The sequence below is a fragment of the Podarcis gaigeae genome, assembly GCF_964106915.1.
Source record: "Podarcis gaigeae genome assembly, chromosome: Z".
In the NCBI taxonomy this organism is placed as follows: domain Eukaryota; kingdom Metazoa; phylum Chordata; class Lepidosauria; order Squamata; family Lacertidae; genus Podarcis; species Podarcis gaigeae.
Window position 1 is genome coordinate 49,435,359 of NC_139691.1, and position 6,391 is coordinate 49,441,749.

Below are 6,391 nucleotides of genomic sequence, written 5' to 3' on the forward strand. Positions count from 1 at the left end.
AGGGGCAGGGAGGAACACATTTACCTGGGAGGAAGTCCCTTTGCAGCCGAAACACAATTGTCTCTTTTGCTAGACAAGCACAGGGCTAGTACACAGAGAGTTCTTAAAATTATTGTATTGTATAGGACCCACGGTATGGTTACTTCCCCTGACTCCTCTGGGAGGGAATACTGTAACAAGGAGATTTTTTTTTTTTTATACTTCCTCCGGCCTCTGAGGAAACTATCGCCACTATGCTTCCAAACTGATCAGATATGTGTCTAGGGGCTCCAGACACACAAAACCTATTTTGCAATCCAACCCTTGCATTTTGTTCCTGAGAGGTTATTTTACCTGCATTGTATTTGCTGTCTGCATTGAAGTGTAAGTAAACATTTTTTGCTTATCTTACTAAAAATGCATGGTTTATTCTCTTCAATGGGGGTGAAGAGGGGGAGGTCAGCAGACTACAAATAAAGGGATAAAAAGGTGTACCTTGTTCCTAAACTTTACTAAGCTACAAAACATCAAGTGTTTTACTCTTCTAAAAAGCCTGTTTTCACAACCTGTTTTCTTTTGTAATTCTCCCACACATGTGGGATAGGTAGTTTAAATCTTAATCTACAGATTTACTCCTCAGTCTGTCTCCTACAAACAGAGTGCACATGTCCTCATTTCTGCCAGAAATAGTAATAGAAATATCATTGGGTTTCATGGGCTGTTTGGGAAGGGTCCATGGGTGTTGTTTTTCTCCAAAGAGCAACATGACTCAGGATCTGAAATAGGCAGAACCTATGGCCCTTGCACAACAGAATGCAAGAACAGCAAACAACCCCCATTGGTATGGAACCACAGAAGGCTACAATGCACAAAATGGATTTGGAAAATGTGGATTTTCAGGAGCAGTATGGAAGAGGCCTACGTAAACAAGCAAGCAATCAAGCAATGTCTAACCTCTGTGAAAATTAAGGTGTCAGGAGGCTGGGACCTCATTAGCACTGTTGTTTACTGGGTATCAAACTGCCATGCAAGCAAGGGGGGGGGGTGGAATTAAGCATGGCATGCTACTGAGCCATCTTCTAATGCCACCCTTGCTTGGTCCACTTCCTAAAGTCAGGAATTTGTTAGGAGTGCCCTCATACAGTTTCCCCAGACTTTGGATTATAGATGGAGGCACACCAAAAAGTGGAATAGGACAGTGTCTCCAGGTGGGGCTCCTTGCAAAGGTGTTAAATTTGCATCCAGAGATGGGAAGCAGTGTCCTCTGAGCAATGGGGAGGCCATATTTGGACTCTGGCAACATCTGGGGAGTCACAAACAATTCCCAACCCTGCTTTAGACAGGACTGAGCTAAGCCATGGTCTGACTTAGTATATGGCAGTTTCCTGTGTTGGATGCCATCATTCTCCCCCCCCCCCCGCCCCTTTGGTGGGTTTCCATTTGTTAGTTCAGAGCAAAACTCCTTTTGATTCTTTTGAGCACAGAAAAGAACATGAACCTCCTTGAAAGAAGGCTGTGAGATTAGAAAAGCGGATTCGGAACACAACCCCAGAGCCAGACGGAGTCATTTCAATAATCAACCCACAACAAAAGACTGCAATTAATGTTTATTTTATCAACTCTATTGTTCAATTACACAATCAAAGTCAACTCCTTTCCTTCCCATACCCCCTTTTTTGTCATCATAAAACTACACAGCAAGATAGTTGCCTATAGTGGAAAGCAACTGAATCCGCGTGGTTATGACAAAATTGAGTCCTTATATGCACACATCCCTTATATACAACAAACAGTATACACAAAGTAAAGGTAAGGGTTTAGTATTTTATTATTTTGTAAACCATGCAGAGCACAGCATAAAAACGAGGTTGCATCTCCTACATCAGGCAGGGTGCTTCAAAGCGACACCCAGCACAGGCAACCCCCTCTGGTTTCAAGAGCGCATTGTCCCTCCCTGTGAAAATCAAGGAATTCCGCTGGAAATGCCAGGCGGGCATTTTAAACACTCATTCTTTGCATTTTGCCGGTGCTGGCTTTTCCCTCCCCACTCTTAAATTTTTGAAGTTTAGCAAACCCACTAGGCCTCTGAAAGATTGCCTGATGCAATAAACTTTGGATAAGGTAGGCTTTATCCCTACAGCCACGTCCTGGCTGTGGGCTCCATTAAACTCAACGCGAGTTAATTCTGAGCAGACATGGTTAGGGCTGCTCTGTGAAGCAGGAAGACGTGGGTAGCATTGTTGTTGCAAAGTCTATTTTGGTGAAGCCTCTCATCTAGGCTGAGCCCCCAGCCTTACTTGATTAATCTCACATATAAATGACATATAGTGCAAAAGGAGCCCAGTTAAGATTTAGTGTGCATGAAATAAGGAACCATCATCCCCAGGTGCCTCCAGCCCTGCAGATCAGATGGAAGGTTAAGCTAAGTAAACCCAGGGCATTAAAAGAAAAATCAGCTACTGAGTGCATAGACCAAAATTAACATCAGTTCTCATTAGACTATCAAGTAGAAGAGCCTGTTCTTTTATCACCATCATATTCACAAAATTTTTGCATAGAGATTTGCCTTGTCCAAGCATGTTAAATTGTCCAGTTCCTTGCCTCCCAGCTGGTCCCCCAGCAACAGAGAAAATGCAACTAAATTGTATCTTCTCCTAACAATCCTAAAGTTCTAGCACAGCCTTTGCCAACCTTGTGTGGTCCAGAGGTTTTGGCTGACAACTCTCACCAGCCCCAGTCAGCCAGAGTTAGATGGGTGCTGGTAGACATTTGGGAAACTTATGGTGGCTGTTTTTAAACGCAATCAGTGGCCCACTCTTAAGATGCAAATGTCTTACAAGATGCAAAAAGTGGCTGGCTTAGAGACCTACGGTCATCTATAGTCCCTTGGAAAACATTGCTCACTAGGAGAAACTTCACATGTAAGTGGTAGGCAGAAGCATATCTGACAACGGTCCCAAGTTTTGTAGGTGCAGGAACATGCAGACTTATCACGTTAAACAAACCTGATCATCCTCCAACTCAGGGATCCCAGACCTAGTTATAACACATTGGTATCTAATTTGGAAGTGGGGAGGAAGAGGCAGGCGAGCTCAGTGGAACATAGGAAGTTGCCTTATTCTGAGTCAGAGGGCAGTATTGTCCACAATGAATGGCAGCAACTTCCCTGGAATTTCTTTTTTGCATATTTTTTAAAATTAAAACTTTTCATCTTACAATACAATAAAGAAAAAACCCAAATCCAAATAAAAACAACGACGAAAGAAAAAAGGAAAGGAAAAGAGAAAGGGGAGGGGGAGAATACAAAAGTAGACCCTCCTAACCGTCAGCTCAAACAAAAGGGGGTAGACCCTCCTAGCTTTCACCTGGGAGCTTCTTTTTCTCTCTCTGAGAGATCTTCCCTTCCCTGCCTCTCACGCAGGTCCTCCACCAGTCAGCCATCACCCTCATTAACCCAGAGTAGAGGACATCAAAGGACAGAACAAAACATAAAGAAAAACAAAGTAGATAAAATAAAAAGAAGAGAGGAAGATAAAGATAATAAAAAGATGAAAAGAGAGAAAAGAAATAAAGAAAGCTTCTTATTCTTTGCCTGTCAATTATATATATAAATATTGTTTAAAATATTCTGAGTGTTCATGATGGTATCTAGCTGTATTCCATGATAATATCCAGCTGCTCCTTGTTCTGTTAGATGGTGTTTTCCCAATCTTCAACCCCAGACCTCAAGTTCAATCATTTCCCCTTCCACACAAAGTCTAAAGGGGGCTCTCCCATTGTTATTATCATTGAAAATCAAGACTTCAATCCAGTATGATGAATTTATCTCCAAGGAATTCCAGCAACCCTTCCACAGTTAAAAAACAATAAATCGTTAATCTCTATTCATAAAGGAATCTCTCTGTTGTGATTGTATACTAAAATATCAATCCATAGTTATTTATTGTATATTCATTAATATTAATTTCATTAATATTCATTAATTCATTAATTTTCCATCCTAGTTTAGCAGGAGAAAAAGAAGAACTTATTTCATTTCGAGGCATCCTACTAATGTAAAACATTTCCACTTCTTCCATTCTTTTTCCAAGTGCATCACCAGAAGCTTGATAGTTTCCCCCTTTGAATTCATTTCAAATTGTAGACTCTTATCTCTGCCATCTCAGAATGTTTCTTAATCTCTCCGCCAATGGTTTCATTCCAGTCGTCCAGAATCACAACTCCATTGCTTGACTGTTTCACTCCTCCAGGCACCTGTTTGAAGGCCCATTTCATCATCTGCTGCTTCCCACTTCACCATTCCACTTTCATGTTCTGGCAGATTTTTATCAGTATTATTTCCCAAAAGTTCCATGTCTCTTTTAATCTGACCTTTCTCTGAAACATTTTCATTCACCATTTTATTTATCTCAGTTCTGAGCTCTTTTGATTGCTCATCCAATAATTGCTGCATGATACCAACAGTCAATGGGGTGTTCAACAGTATTTTCTCCATACTGAGTGCCATTGGTCTAATTAAGAACTCACTCTCCACCTTAACAGACTGCCTTAAAAAATTGCGTCTGTCTCCTTAACTAAGTACATTCTTATACACAGCTGGAGAGCTTAGTTTCACTTTTGTGGCTAGCACTTCCTCAAAAGGGATGGAGAGTTAAAAACAATGTAAAATCAACATTCTTAACAAGCAGAGCACCCTTATTTATTTATAATCTTTCTTCGTTGCAGACAATTAAAACATGCTTTTTGTTTCGTTTCCACTCTGTTAATCGTTAATAATTGCCTCTTCTTATAATAGCAGTCGGTTTGCATTCAGTGTGAAAGTTTCAGGGGGCACACAGATCCCTTCAGTCATAATTCATCACAGTCTCAAAAGTAATTTAAAAAGGGGAGGTTTAGCTGACCTAATGCCCTGAGGACTAACTCACAGGACTATTTTGTGGTGTTTGGGCACGATGGAGGTCCTTTGCTCCAAGTCACTCACCATGTCCGAAAACTGCCTAGTCTCTGGCATGAAGGGCAGTTTTCTTCAGAGCATCAAAGATTAATCCCTTTGACCTCCCTATGTTCAAAGGTCTTCGGCATGTAGAGAATGTGCTCCACCACTGAGATACAGCCCTTCTCCACACAGAGGAAGAGCAAAAGGTAACAGGTTCCATCACCATTAAAAACCACTGCTTATCTCAAGAAGTAGGGCTGAGAAAGACCCCAAGAGAACAGGAGAAAAGCCTTGCTAGATCAGACAAATGACACTTTTTAGTCTAGCATCTGTTCACATAGTGGCCAGCCAGATTCTGTGGGAAGCCACAATCCATCAGAGCAGAAAACTCTGGGCTAGATGAACGAATAATCAGACTCAGTATAAGGCAATTTCATATGCTTATTACCTGCTTTAGGTACCTGTAAGCACTTGTTCGCAAACCAGCAAAGAAAATCCATACTCAGGCTGTCTTCTGCATGTGACTTTCCCTTGTTAGAACAGGGGAAGCATTTCAAGTGGCAGCAGAAGAGTAATTCTGGTGTTGAGCTGGCACCAAATGTAAGAAATATGGCTACTTCAAAGTCTGTGGCTCAGCCTTCTCTCCCTTTCTCACCTCTCAGAAAGACCATGAGGCCCTAAGTCACAGTCTGAAGACACCCGAGGCTGGAGCTAAGCAGGTCTGGGTCTAGCAGGTGTCTGGATGGGAGACCCCCTGGGACTCCTTGATGGGCTCACAAATATTACAAAAATGAGAGCTCAAATTCTGCATCGTACTAGAAAGAGCAGATCAAAAGCAAACTGCCAGTCCAGGCATATCCCCGCCCACTGCTAATAAATTCTTTTTAAAAATACAGCTTCGATCAAAAACGTTCTAGGCAGCAATATACAAAATGATCAACTCCTGCTAGATAAATATGTGAAAGGAGAGTTGTTGAAACTGGACAGGAATACAAGAGTTGCCTCTCTCCCCATCCCCACATCTTCAAAATGGATTCCAATTCAATTGCACAAAGTAATTCTGTAATAGTACTTTTCTGTTCTTGTATTAAGCTAGTCTAAATGTCCTCCAGATCATTGAGAGAATATTCTCAACTCCAATTGAACATGAAATGAAACAAGCTTAAAATTCATTTACAGATAGGTAGCCGTGTTGGTCTGCCATAGTCAAAACAAAAAAAATTCCTTCCAGTAGCACCTTAAAGACCAACTAAGTCAGTTCTTGGTATGAGCTTTCGTGTGCATGCACACTTCTTCAGATTCTTCAGATACGTATCTGAAGAAGTGTGCATGCACACGAAAGCTCATACCAAGAACTGACTTAGTTGGTCTTTAAGGTGCTACTGGAAGGAATTTTTTTTGTTAAAATTCATTAACAGCAGTAGGAAGATTTTTAAAAATGAGTTATAAATAATTATAGACAAAACCCTTCTATTC